Below are 14,824 nucleotides of genomic sequence, written 5' to 3'. Positions count from 1 at the left end.
GAAATGGGATTACATTTTGTTATCACCTCCTCCTCTACAGCCAGAGTCCATGTACCCTTCTCCTCTGTGAGTTCTATGCCTCTCCCCTACCCGTCTCCGCAGACCCTCCCTACACTAATTACAGCAGCGCACCAAGGAGGGTCTTTATGATTGGCTGACTCTTCGTCTGTCTTCCGTGGACGACTCCTCAATCTCACGCCCCATTCCCTGGGAAGCCTATTCTCAGCCAGATATCCGGTTGGAAACCAAAGCAGTAGATTCACTCACATTGAGGCGTTCGTAACTGATGACAGCTTGCAGGAGTGGGGGCTGCATGAGCAGGATGCCTGAAGTGCCCATGGAGGTGAGTGTTCGGGTACTGTGGACACAAGGTGAGGGGACCCTTTTGGCCAGGGATCTTCCCAGCGGCAAGCAAGTTGCAGTGTCCTTCTGCTTCAAGGACCTGAGGACAGGAAATCACTGAGTTACTTTCATAGGAGAAGTTTACGGCTCTAACTTCCTCACACCTCCACTGGAGCCTGTCTGTCCCTTCCTTTTCTTGTAGACAGAATGGCCGGAATTGGGTTGACTTTCTTTTTTTTCCTTTTTAAAAAAATATGACAAAGTTGCATATTAGTGGAGCTTAGAGGAATAGGGCAGACCTGGGAGGCCTGGAGGCTGGTGTTGCATTCTTGACACGACCATGTCTACTGCCTGTCTGCCAGCCTTGCAGAGCCTAGGAGGAGAACTGGTTATCCCAGCTGCGTCCCGTGCCCTAGTTAAGGAGCCTGGAGTCCCTGTCACTCTCTGATGAACTGGTAAAACCGTCCTCCAACCCACAGATGTCCCTTCCTGCCTTGCCTGGGTGTTGGAAGCAGGCACTGGGATAGGATGGGGCAGCAGGGGCTGGGTGGCTGTGGGGGAGTGCGTCTCATCAAGGTGTGCTCGCAGAGGCAGGATGGCCCTAGGTGGCTTTGGTTTTCTCATTTGTAAAGTCAGAATAAGGATGATACTTCCTCACTTGGTGGTAGGGCTAGGACAGTGCGAGACGAATCTATGGAGGGGGCACCTTTTATTTCTTCTCTCCCTTCTTCTTTCCCTCCCTACCTGCCTTCCTTCCTTTCTTTCTTTTCTTTCCCACAGTAGTGTTTAAAGGAAAGCATCTAGAAGGGGAGGAGGAGAGCTGGGACTGGGCTCCTAATAGCCGGAATGGAGGCCACCGCGCACCTGGGAGGGGTTCATACAGGGAAGCCAGTAGTGAGGGCACAGGGTGAGCTGTTTTGTTTCTAGCTACCCCGTCCCTAGCCCTGGCATGGACTTAGTAAGAAGCTCCCCCCCCCCACCATCTTTCCTGCTGTGGGACTTTGGGGAAGCTGCTTCACCTTTTGAGAAGCATGTTCCTGAGGGGGCTGCAGTCTGAGCCCCCCAGGTGGTTGGAGGGAAGGGGGTGAAATGAAAGGAGCCTGGTCCCAGGCGGGCCCTCAGGGCATGTTTCTGTAACTCCGTGTAAGGCTTCCCTCTGTGGGGATCCTCTGGCTGCCCCAGGGGGTGGTGGCCAGCTTGTTGAGAAACCCTGGGGAGGTTCACGAGGACATGCTGGGGGCAACTCCAGGCATCCTGGTCCCTATCTTCTCCGTGCCTCCTGCCCCCTCCACTCCCCTCCACTCTTCCCTCCTTCTGCAGCCTGTGCTCTGAGCCAACTGTGGCCTTCCAGAGGTTTAGTGGAGCATCTTTAGGCAAAACCAAGCTCTTCCTGTTCCCGATGGAAGGGTCCTCGGGGCTACAGGTGCCAGCTGGGTTGTTGGTGGTTTCCTCCCTCTGGGAGCCGGCTGTGGTCAGACTGAGGCTGTGGAAGGAAGGAAGTCTCAGCTGTGCAGGGAGCATGCCCCAGCTGCCCGTAACCCCTGCGCCCAGTGCACTGTGAGTGCTCAGCAAACATTCAGGAGGGGGAACAAATGTGCCCAGCAGCAGAGGGGAGCAGATCTCAGAGGGCAGGATCTCTTTCCTTACAGAAAACCAAACCCTTACTAAAATATTTTGAGGTTGTGTCTTTTCTTTTTAAGACACATTATTTTGAGAGCATATTCTTAAAAAAAAATTGAGATTTTTGTATTCAATGCCATAATAGACATATGCATTTAAAGATGAAAACTGAGGCCCTTAAAAATTCTGCGGTCAGGTTCAGGGAGAGGTGCCCAGTGTGTACCCCATCTTCCCATCAGGGTGGCTCAGCTGGGGGAAACTAGGGGTTGAGAATTCATGAGTCATCAGGTCTGGGCGGCACTTACAGATGACAGGGTCATCTTGCCTCTCCGTCATGCATTGGAGGAAGTGGGACACAGAGAGGTTAAGTGACTCACCCTAGGTCACACAGCTGTTAAATGGCAGAGCCAGAGGTTAAACCCAGGCGGTCCTTAACAACACTTGCAAAGTTGCCATTTTGGTGAAACTCATTCCGTCTGTCCCCCTGTATTTGTGGCTGGGAAGTTGGGCTATGTTTCCTGAACAGCTGAGATGTGCTCCTTCCAAAGCCTCAGGTCTGATCACAGCTGGCTCCCAGAGGTAGGAAACCAACAGGAACCCTGCCAGCACCTGAGGACTTGAGGACTTTTCTATTGGAGACACAGGAGTGATTGGTTTTGCCCAGAGAGGTACACTTTGGTGTCTCCTAGAGGGAGCCCTGGACCTTCGGCCTGGGCAGGGTTTCTCCCAGGCTGGTGACCTGCTAAGCTGGGACAGTGGACACACTGGTCCCTCCAGACCTGGAATTAGCCCTGTGTGTCTCTCATCTGAGGCCCCGGGGGTGGGGCCAGGCTCTTCCCTCAGATGCCAATGTCTCTCCTGGCCTCCCATTCCACAGTCCTGAGGCGGCCAGGAGTTGGCAGGGTGCCTAGAACTCATTCCAAAAGAGGAGACTGAGTCCCTAGAGATGATGTCAGAGAAAGAGGTCTGGTGTCCATTCCTGTTTGTCCAGCCGAGTGGGTCCATAAGATCAGGTCAGGGACTGACCCCACATGGCTCCTTCCAGCTCACTGTCATCTGGAAGACTTACAAGCTTGTGGGTCAGAGAGGTGCAGGTTCACTGAGAATTAGAAGCAGAGGTGGAACTAGAACCCAGTTCTTCTGTCTCCCCAGCACCTTGTTCGTTCCTCAGTTTCCCTCAGGGCAGCACTCAAAGACTGGGGTTTGGATGGGAAACGCAGAGCTGCTCTTTGGGTCTTAGTTTCCCCCGAAGTCAAACAGGAGGGCTGACAACACAATCCCTACCGGAGCCTGTCTGTGACCAAACTTTTTACCAGTCTGTAGAGAGAGAGAGAGAGAAAAAGAATGAGTACAGTCATTAGAATGACCTTTTCATAAATTGAAATATTTTTAGCAGACGATTCTAAGTCCCACCTATTTTTGTTGCTATTAATGTCTTGTTTCTTTTCTGAAGCAGGGGGGATGGTGAAGGACAGTTTTCCTCTTGTGGTGTCCTTACTTGGTAAACATACAATGGTAGCCACTCTATGACAAGTCTCAAAACTTCCTGTGGAATGTAACTGGTTCATGAAATACCAAAATGTGATAGTGGTAGAGCTAAGATGGTCTCTTGGGCTCCTTTGATCTCAGGGAGGGTCTCAGTAGGCTGAGAGGGGGTATATGAGGGAGTCAGGCATGGCGGTGATTGTATCCACTGCAAAAGTCAGGGCTGGACGGCAGAGGGAACAAGCCAGCCAACACATACGTAGGAGGTGCCCAGCTGGGGCAATTGGATGAAATGATTACCTTGTGAGTGTTAGATTCGCCATCCAGGAAGGGCAGCAGGGAGGGCAGGAGGGAGCCTTGGCTGGAAGGGGGCTGTGTGGGGAGGAGCTGAGAAAGGGGTAGCAGGGTCTCTGTGGAGGTAGAGGACATAAAGCTGAAGAAGGAGCCACACAACATCTAAGAGGCCCTGAAGTGGGTTCTGATCTTGATATCTGCCTTAGTTGAGATTCCCCAGGAGCAGAGCCTGAGACAGGGATTTGGTGCAGTTGGTGGGATCTCAGGCAAGATCATGAATGAGGCAGGCACATGCAAGAGCTGAGCAAAATCCTACCTTTATTTAAAATTTTGGTATTTCACTCATCATGCATTGTTTTCAAATTAATCTTGATTTAAAAATATATTGCATTAAATTATTATTTATTTCAGTGAGTTATTATTAATATTTCAGTATTATTTATTAGTGAGTTTTTTGGCACCTTGCCCCTAAATTTGCCCCCACCCCCAGGAAGGTGTCCCCCTGGCCCAGTCCCAGTTCTGTTCTCAGGAAAAGGAGAGGAAGGGAGGGAGTTAAGTGAGGAGGGGGTCTCAGGTGGAGACCAGCCTCAGCCTGATCCCATGGGGAGTTCTGGAGTGTAACTTGTGACAGTTCTTGTCGGGGAGAGGCAGATCCTGTTCTGCTGAGGGCAATTCTCAGGAGAAGGAGTCAGGCAGCTGTGAACTGTTAGCATCTAACATTCTCTGCAGATGGAAGATGGGTGACCCTGCCAGTAAGGGGACCCGAGCCGGCACCAACAGCATCCACTGAGATGTTCTTTAGGAGAGGGGGCAGTAAAAATCTAAAGAATTTACAAGTGCTTTTGGCTGCTGGACTGTGTTTCTTTGATTATGACTGTGCTGGAGCTTCCAAAGCCCAACTTCTTTCTATTCCCTTATAGATGAATGAAGGTACAGGAAGGTGGGTGGAGCAGTGCAGAGGTGGGCGTGGCCTGAGGACTCCAGTTGATCCCAAGCTGCTAGTTCCAGTGCCAGAGGATGGGAGCTGGGGAGAGGAAGGCTAAATCAGGGCAAATGTCTGTGATTCTGGCCAAGGAAGGAAAAACAGAGGGAGAAAGAAGAAGGAAGGAAGGAAAGGGCTTTGCCTTCGGGTAACCAGAGTCTTGGGAGAGGGCCTGGCGTTTGGGGCTGTTTCTAAACAAGGAGAAAGAAGTGGCAGGGGCCTGAGGCCCGGAGATGTTAATTCTGTGTCCCTGGTGCCTGGAGTGGGCTGAGCTCTGCTGGAGCTGGGAGAAAGCAGCCCTCACATGTGGGACACCTCTTGGGGCTTGGGGAGGGAAATCCAGGGCTTCTTCCTCTGGCCATACCTTCCTTTGGGGATTTTAGGGAGAGATCAGAGTCCATATATTCTTGTTAAAACTCTGCTTCTGTTCCACATAGTGCCTGAGTCTCTGCCATCAAAGCTGTAAATCCCAACTCAGTTCATAACATTCCTCCGCAGCCATGTTCCATGGGTGTGCAGCAGGCGGGTGCCTCTGCTGCTGCCTCAGCCTAGAAGCTGCCCTGGCCAGCCCCTTGTGTCCCCCAAGTTTCACTTCCTCCAGGCAGCCTTCCCTGACGTGGCAGCTGGATTTGATGCTATACCCACATGTTCCCCAGGCCCCCCTGGACTTAACCTTGTCATGATTTACTCACTATATGTTGCCTGTTGCTCCTACCTGGCTTGGAGTCTCGGGGGTGGGGTAGGGGCTATATTTTTGTATTTCTAGCTCCTAGCCCTATACCTGGCAGATGACAGGTAGTATGTGCTCAGTAAAGTGTGAATGATAAATAGATAATCTAAAATCAGATATTTATACCTCAGTGTGGCAGAAATTCAGAGAGGAGGGAGGAGGTATTTTTGTTTTGTTTTGTTTTTTAAAGCAAACTCCTTTGAAACCCTATCATGTTTATGTCTAGGGCAATGTCATACAATGGTAAGGTTCATAATTATACTCAAAAACAATAGTAATGGCAATACTAATAGACGACTTGTTAAGTTATGTAATAATATAGCGAATATTGTTATTAGATTATTAGTTATCTAGTAATGGTAATCTGCCATGGGCCAGAAATTATTGTTCTTGGCATTTTATCTTCCTTCTCTTACCATATCCTAACAGCAACTTTATGAGGTATGTAAAAAGTTCTGTTGCATTTTACAAATGGAGAAACAGAGGCAAGAATTCAAGTAACAAATGGCTCTCACAGATAGTTAAGTGGCAGAGCTGGCATTTGAACTCAGGCAGTCTGGCTTCAGAGCCTGTGCCCTCAACTATTACATGCTACACATGGCTTTGGGTTCAAGTTGCAGCTTCACCATTTTCAGCTGTGCCATTTTGGGGAGGTTGCTTGGTCTCTCTGAGCTCCAGTTCCTCGCCGGTGGTCATCAGGGCTGTTGGGAAGCTGGGGTAGAGTGAGGTATGGAGGAACTCAGAGGGCTGATGGTGATGGTTCTCACAGATCAAGGAGATGGCAGTTCCAAGGGTTTGTGCTCGCAAGGCCTCAGAAACCTGTATCAGTGGGGCCATGGTCTTGGCAAAGGGTGAGGAGGCAGGGAAGCAGGGGACAAAGGCTCTTCTGTCAGTCACTTGGGGCCCTCAGGAAGGCAGGCAGCGAAGACGTGAGTGCTACAAACAGGGAGATGAGGACCCTGCCTGGAAGTGGGGTGGGCACTCTGTCACTCGCCGGGCTTTGTTTTTTCATGATCCATGGGTGAGGCTGGAAAATTCCTTTGGATCTTTTCCTGAGGGGTGGAGCACGTTGGGATCAACTCATGGAGGGGAGGTGTTTTTCTGCACCCTAGGAGTGTGGTCACTGTTTAACTTTAAAACAGAATAAAAGCACAAAACAGCTTCAAGTTGGCAGCTGCTAGGGGCTTCTCAGGGCTGCTCCCTGGCACTGGGACCACAAGCTACTTCTTACATGTGGCTCTTTGCGGGGTCAGGCTCTGGTCTTTGGGGGATTGGGAATAAGCCCACAGACCCACTGATGGCCAGTCGCTGCCCTGTTCTCTGCAGAGACTCCCTCCTCCAGCCTAATTGGCTTCTTCTCTGGACACCCACACAATCCAAATCTGCCCTTGGGGGCTGACAAGGGGTCCTCGGGCATAAATTCCCTCCTTTGTACTGTAGATTGTATCACACATCTGCAGAATTCCTTCCTGATCCCCTTAGCAGCCCTGGGAACAATTGTCATCTGCATGTGATAAATGTGGAAACTGAGGACCAGGAGTTGAAACAGCTAGTGCGTTTGGAATGTGAACCCAGGTTTCCTGACTTCTCACAAGACCTTGCACAACTGACGCAGCCCAGGTTCTATGGGGACTGGCCGTCTAAGTGGCTCTGAAGAATGTTCTTGATGGATCAAAGCACAGTATGGCCCATGCAAAGGGAGGGGTTAGAACCTGTTTTCTCATTATTAAAGATGAGCTCTTGAGAGCTCCAGAGCCTATTAAGAATATGTGGGAAATGATATGCATGTTAGTTATACATTACATAATGTAAATTATAAATTATACACAATTTATTATAACATTATAACAGTAAGAGACTGAAAACAAGTCCTGCTGACTAGTTAATTAAAAGCTAGGAAAAAAAAAAAAATCCTGCAATGGAATACTATGCAGCTTTCAAAAAGGATAGAATGCTCTTTACATGCTAATATGGAGCCATCTCTGAAATGTATTGTTAGGTAAGAAAGGCCAGTTGCAAAATAGTGTGTTTAGTATACTTCCATTGATACAAAAATGGAGAGAAATTAATACATACATTTATATTTGTCCAAAGCAACTCTGGAGGGAGAGAGGAGAAATTCACACAAGGAGATGGGTGCAGCAGGAACTGGGTGGCTGGCGGCAGTGGGGTAGAAATGAGTCTTTTCATTCTAACCCTTTTATAGTTACAGATGGTTTGAACATCACCAATTAGATGGAGTTGTGTTGCTTAGCCAGAAATTTAAATTTAAAAAGTCAAATTAGGATTCTGAATGACGTCCATTAGGTGAATGGCAAGTGTGATTCTGTTACTACTAAGTGTGTCATAAACTCTAAAGCCTGTGGTCATCATTGCAATTTTTTTCGTTGGCCATCACATGAACACATTTGGGATTTTAAACCCAGCTCTACCTGACTCTATCTTTCCTCAGCATCATAAGGCACCACAGTGGCTTCCTGTGGTTGACGTCATACAGTGGGCGTGCTATCTCATTTTGAGAGTACCCTTGAACTCTTGGTATAGTGTTTGGAGAAAAAACGTGCTCTAGCGGGCTCTCCTTCATGCTAACAACCATGCACAGAGAGAACCTCTCCAAAAGACAATGACTGCAACCCACGCTCGATTAAGAAAACAGCCCTCAGTCCAGCTTGTCTCTAGGAGGACCTTCCCTTCCCAAACACTGCCTCCAGCCTGCCACCAAGCAGGCTTTGCATTAAGTAACACGTGCCTTTCCTGTTAAAATCAACCAGAGACCGAGGAGCTCCCATAGGCTATTCTGACCAGCACTTGATCTGACTGGTTGCCGGGTGGCTCTAAGCATCCTACCCGCAGTCACGGCCCCTCCCATTACCACTGTGTTGGTGCCACAACCATAGCTCTCTGGTCTTTGGGAATTTGGGACATGTCCAGGGCTACCCTTCCTGTGTAAATACAACAAATGACAACCCCTCCCACACCCCGGAAGGATGACCATTCATGGGCCCCCTCCCTGTCTACAGTGGGGTGTCTCCTCTTGGTCTTCGTGAACCTACTCAGGGGTCAGCAGGAGGTTCCTTTTGGCCTCATCCCTTCCTCTTCCCTCGGGGTCTCTGTCCCTCAGACCTTTGTCTTTGCTATGCCTTGGTCTTCCTCCCCCTCCCTTGTAGCTTTGCCCCGTCACTCTGTCTTCCTCTTCCTGTCCCTTTGTGTCTGTCTTCTCCTGTCCCTTCCTTCTCATCTCTTGCAGCCTACACTGAGGAGACGTTCTCCTCTGCTCCCTCCTCCTGCCCCACCAAGCCGCTGTCCTGCTGAGGTCTGGAGTGCAGAAGACTCTTCCCCCCACATCCTCCAGAGCCCAGGGACAGGGACGATCTCATGGGTGGGTGACCGAGTGACCACACAGCGTTCAGAAGGCCCGCACTTAGTTTCATGCTCAGTGGTTGCCCTCTGGAAATCCTTCATCACTTTCAAATAAAGGTTCGTGTTTTCATTTTGCAATGATCCCTCAAAGTAAGCAGCCAGTTCTGCTGAGAGCTGTGAACTTCCTGGCGGTGGGGACATGGCCTCCTCCTGGTGCAGGTGAAGGTGCTGGGGCTGAGTTGCAGGGTCCGGGTGCCAATCCTGCTTCTGCTCCTCATTTTTTTCCCAATAGTAAGCAAGCTGATAGACTCAGCTCCATTTTACAGATGACGCAAACTAACACTCAGAGAGGCCACACCACTTGTCCAAGGGCCCATAGCTCCATGAGCCTGACTTGAAGGAAACTGACGCTGAAATCTGCACACTCTGTGGCCCTTCTCAGCCTGACATCTTAGGGCCTTGGAAAGGCACCTTTTTTTTTTTTTTTTTTTTTAGAGACAGAGTCTCATTTTATCACCCTTGGTAGAGTGCTGTGGTGTCACAGCTCACAGCAACCTCCAACTCCTGGGCTTAAGCGATTCTCTTGCCTCAGCTGGGACTACATATAGGCACCGCCATAATGCCCAGCTATTTTTTGGTTGTAATTGTCATTGTTGTTTGGCAGGCCCGGGCTGGATTGGAACCTGCCAGCTCTGGTGTGTGTGGCTGGCGCCTTAGCCACTTGAGCTAAGGCGCCGAGCCCCTAGGGAACCTTTTATTCCTGTAAGCTAAGGCTCCGTCTTTGCATCTGGAAAATACCTGTAACAAGAATAGTCATCTATGTGCAGAAGCAACCCCTGGCACAGGGGCCTGGCACAGAGCTGTCTTCTCAAATAGTAGCCACTGCCTTTCTGGACCTTGATTTCCTTTCTCCAATGGGCCTCATGATGGTTACCTATCTTAAAAGGCTCTCATGACAAGTGCTTAGGGTCGGGCCTGGTAGGCAGGCAGGGTCAATTCATAGAAGCTTCTACTGCCCCGGCCCCTCTCCCCTCTGGGGCCCAGGAGGGGGTGATCTGTGAGTGGGGAACCATATGATTTATTGTCCAAACTGGGGTGCTTTGAGAGCCTAACAGGGTGTGCTTGCTATATGTTAGGGCAAGAGTCGCCTATAGGGATTGTCCTAAGCTAGCTAGGCTGAAGGTTCACGCTACACACGGGTCACCCGTGCCCTTGTCAGGACCATAAAACCTGTTAACAGAGGAGCAAGTGTAATGATGCCCCAGGTCCAGCCCCAGCTGGTGTGGGGAAGGGCTGTGTGCCAGCCTTGGTTTTTACCCTGGAGAATCGTGGAGAATGAATCATGTCCGTCCTGCTTAGAGCGGCTAACTTTGTCAAAGACATCAGTTCTGAGGAGCGGTGTTGGGGAGAGTGACTTGAAGTCCTCTCTGTTGAGGCCTTTCCTCAGATATTCTAGAAAAGTGGTTTTTTCTGAAGTTCAGTTTTGGGCACTGGCTCTCACGGAGGGGGTATTGTGCTTAGGCAGCGAGCTTGTTCCCTGTCTCCCTCGAAACAACCTGAAACTCCAGGCTTTGTCTCAAGGTCACATCCTGTAATGTCCCCTCTCCATGGACTGCTGGATAAAGTCCTTCTGCTGCTAGCAGCAGGGAGCCTGGTAATTCCCCCAGTAGGTTTGTTTTGAGAAAGAAGCAGGTGACTTGGGTAACTGGTCCTGCTTTTCAGAGTGGTGGGGGCGGGGGAGGTCCCGTCCTGGCCCTTCCACGGTAAGTAAGCATTCAGGGCATTTATTATTATCTGCATTTCCCCCCTCAGTCCTGGCTCCATTTTCTGTCCCCACCCATGCTTCCTTTCCTCCTTTCACTTTTAATTTATGTTCCCTGTACAAATGACCCTCTCTTGACACGCACCCCACCCTGCTTATGTACCTAGCGAGTATACTAGCAAATAAATACATGGACAAACCTACAAGCAAAAGGGAACTCTATACCCTTCCGCCTGTCCCTGGGGGCAGGGGAGGGGGGCGCTGGCAAGGGGGTAAGAAGGATGCAGAGGAAGTGCTGGCCAAGGTTAAGGGAGGAAGTGGCCACTGCCTGGGGAGGGAGCAGTCAGTTGTCTCGGTTGTCTCATGTGACTTCAGAGAGCTGAGCAACCTTGTGGCAGGTTGCTTGAGGTTACTTTAGTACAAATAAAGAAAAAAAAAGGAAGAGCTTTCTAGTGACTTGACCAGCCTTTCTAGAAGTTCTGCTGTTAACTGACATCAGAAAGGGCTCTCCTTAAACATGACAGCCAAGGGCCCTGTCTGTCTGAGCCGGGCTCTGTATAGACATAGAGTGGCCAACTGTTCTGATTTGCCTGGGACTTGCCTGGTTTGAACAATTTAAATCCCAGAACATTCTTTAGTCTCCAGCAAACTGGGCTGATGCAGCACCTTTTACACCCTACACATGCAACCTCAGGAAATCCTTAACGTCCACACGCTTTGCAGATGAGGAGTCTATGATTCAGAACGCGAGATAACCCAGCAAGTGCGTGGAGTCGGCGCGTGGGTGTGCTGCTGCTGAGCCAGGCTGTGGCTCTCAGCTGCTCTTATCTACTTCCCTTTTCTGTAGCTTAAGGGCTTGGGACCCCTGGATCCCAAAACTTCTCTAAGATTCTGGAGTCTCTGCTGGTCTTCAACCAGAATTTTGTTTTCTGTGGATGGGTAGGGTGGGGGAAGTTTTCCCAGCAAGACGGGTCCTGGGGCATGGCTTGGGCTTTGCCTGGGGAAAGGTGACAGCTTAGTGACAGGGTCAAGGGGGAGGGCAGCCTGTCCCTCCTTCACGGAGCCTGGGAACAGGGTGGGATCTCATATTCCACGTCCTGGCGGCTGGCAGCTATACCAGCCATTTGTCAGCTCTCTGGGCTGAATCCAGGGAATTCCAGGGGCCAGAATCTGGCTGACTGTTCTAAGGGCCCTGCACCCGGGGATGGCAGCCTGGGCAGGGGGTGTATGGGGTCACTCAAGGCTCTGGGATCTCTCAGGGGTCCACACAGCCCTCCTGCCTGCCCTGTGGAGATGGCACTGTTCAGAGGTAGGTGAGTTGGGGTCACCAAAGGCTCCATCAAGCAGAGTTATGGTTGTTTGAGATACTGCCCTGTGCATAGGTGGAGGCAACGTGAGCTAGATCTCAGGGCCCTGCACCCAGCAGGCAGGCCACAGAACACAGGGACACTCATGGGCATTGAAAATGGGGACCCTGGAGTCATGGTAGCCAGATTCAAATCCCGCTTCTGTCCCTTCCTAGCTGAGGAATCTGGGGCCAGTGCCCTTGCTTCTCTATTGCCTCAGTTTCCACATCTGAAAAATGGGCATGAACATATTCTGAGCAGAGGAACTGATAAGTGTGTTTGTGGGGGTGGGGGGTTAAAGCCACTGTCCCTAGCCTCTCAGTTTCTGTTCCCAGGACTGTACTCCGGGACCCCAGACAGGCAGCAGGTGAGGGCTTCTGGGTCCCGCTGGAGAAGCCATGCTCGTAAGATGGAAGGAAAGTACGAGGGAGAGGAAGGGATGCTACTCCAACACTCTCACAGCCTGGTAGTAAAAGGTGCCCATCAGCTCATTGGGAGCTACTGTGACAAGGACATAGAAATCGCTGTGTAGTTTAGCTGGGGGCATTTAGGGTACGGGCTTTCAACTCTCACGTTCTGAGTTCGAGTCCTAGCTCTACCAGGCCATGGCTAGGGATCCTGATCTGGTTCCTTTCAGAGCCTCAGTTTCAACTTCTGTGAAATAGGGATAATAATCACCCCCCTCTCAGGTAGGGGACTGGTGGCTGGGAGGTGAGTAGGGCCGAGCTCCCAGCCGGATGCCTGGTGTGTTTGGCAGGATGGATCTCTCCCCTGTCTACTCTGTCTGTATTCTGGTGTGTGGTGCTGCTGGGAGGAGCAAGGGGCTCTTTGAAACGCATGCCCCAGGCAGAGGGCTCTGCCAAAGCTAAGGCCAAGGGATCTAGAATACCAGCCAGGGACTCTGTGTGTCTGGGGCAGCCCTGGCCTGGGGGAGCGACTCCTGGCTGCTGGCCTTCCAGGGCAGTGTAAGGGAAAGAGGCCAGAGCTCCCGCCTGGGTCTCCCTTCCTCCCACTGCCACATGTTTGTCCACCGCGTCTCCCTCTCTGTGCTGCGTTGGTGCACACAGGCTCTTCCTGGACCTTCAAGTGTTACTATCTCGCGTTCACACTCACGCATTCCTGCTCACCACTCACTGTCTCTGCTGCAGTAGGAACAGCTTTGGTGTCTGAGTCCCTGTCCTGCCATCAATCTGCTGTATCATCACAGCCAGGAAGACCCCGTCTCTTCGCGTGCAGGCCTCTGTTTCTCCATCGTCAACATCATTACTTTGACACAGTTCATTAGGGGAGAGTTGAACAGAGAGCTCTGATGTGGAATTGAAGGCACAGCTCAGAGCAGACCAGGCATCAATCTTGGGAGGGGGGATGCTTTTCTGGAATCTGCGAATCAGACCCCAGGGTCTGCTCCTCTTCTGGCGGATCTGTGGACTGACCTGCCTGGCATGCCTGTCCTGGGATGTGCCTACCTGACCAGCGGTGGACTCTGGCAGCTCCTCAGCACTGCCTTCCTTCCTCTTTTCCTCTCCTCCACCTTGCTGAAAGACCCTGGGTCCATTCCCACCGTGACCAGATTTCATCAGGGTCTTTGGGGGAGATGGTTCTCAGCTCCCAGGACTGGCCAGAGTGGGCCCTTCTCTGTGACCTGGCTGGTCCTTATTCATCTGCTCATCCAAGACCTTTCTTAGAGCATTGTGGTTGCCATGGAAATGGCGCTGGAAGTAAACCTGTCCATGTGGGCTGAGGAAAAATCCTCAAGAAAAATAAACAGGGAGATTGTCAGACTCCCTGGCTCTCTGATGGGAGCCCCGAGGCCTGGACCCCTCAAAGACTGTGTCTTCTGGGTGGGCCTGCAGCTAGCAGAAGGACCCTCAGCTCAGCAGGTCCGCTGCTGCTCTCCTGCTTCCAGTTTCCTCTCTCCCAGTGCAGCTCCACATCAGCCATCTGGGTTAGAAGATGGAACTTTATTTTTCAGAAATATGGACGCCCTCTGCTTAAAACCATCCATGGCTCCCTATTGCCTATAGGATGAAGTTGGTGGCTTGTAGGGGTCTTGTGATTTGGATTCTTCATTTTTTTCTTAACTACATCCGCTATCACTCCTTCCCCACTGTGTATGTGTGTGTTGTGCGCATGAACGAACACACACACACACACACAGTCCCTAGCCACACTTTGCACACACAGTTTCTCTGCAGATATACTTTCTTCCTCCACTGCCCCATCTGACAAAGGCTTCACACCCTCCAAGGCTCAGCTCAAATGCCACCTCCACCATGAAGCTTCTCCTTGCAGAACCACCACAAACTCAGCGACCAACAGGACCAGGCAGGAGATGTAATGATACTGTATGACCATTTTTCACTCCCACAAAGAAATACATGCTCTCCTATGAAAACTGAAAGCAAGAATGATTTGGTTCATCTTTCTCTCCCTGGATTGCACTTATTTTTGCAAAAGTAGAGACCTGGGGACACCCTGGTATGTTGCAATTAACTTGTTGCCCCATTTGCTGTGCCATATGAGGCCAAGGATTGGGCCTTCCTACTTCCACAGCATCTGACAAGGAGTGTGGTCCTTACTAGCAGCCTTTTCAGTGAATGGATAGATGGACACACAGATCTGTGCTATTTCCTGAATCCATTAAACCTGCTCCTGCTTCAGTCTGATGTCAAGACTGTCTTGTCGGAAGCTTCTCAGCCACCCAGAGGGTTGAGTCATCCTGTCTGGGAGGGGCCCTGCCCTGCCCTTTCTCATGCTCCAATAGCACCTCTGTTTTTGACCTCTCCCTGGCAAAGGTGCCAAACCACACTCCCCGCTCCCAGGGCCCATGCCAGTGCCTTTCCTCCACTGACAGGAGCTGTGGCGGGAACAGGCAGGCGGCAGGAAGTCTCCCGAGTAAGGTG

The 14,824-nt window shown here is 50.9% G+C and overlaps 1 protein-coding gene across 1 annotated transcript in view; it reads left to right on the top strand.

Moving 5' to 3' along the window:
• CMKLR1 (chemerin chemokine-like receptor 1) overlaps positions 1 to 14,824 on the top strand; it is a 65,907-nt gene that overhangs the window by 11,930 nt on the left and 39,153 nt on the right. The gene's annotated exons all lie outside the window — the stretch shown is intronic.

Source organism: Otolemur garnettii, unplaced genomic scaffold, assembly GCF_000181295.1.
Source record: "Otolemur garnettii isolate 467f Iridium unplaced genomic scaffold, OtoGar3 scaffold00038, whole genome shotgun sequence".
In the NCBI taxonomy this organism is placed as follows: domain Eukaryota; kingdom Metazoa; phylum Chordata; class Mammalia; order Primates; family Galagidae; genus Otolemur; species Otolemur garnettii.
The sequence above is the reverse complement of the archived record's forward strand: the minus strand, read 5'-3'. Positions and strand labels throughout refer to the sequence as shown.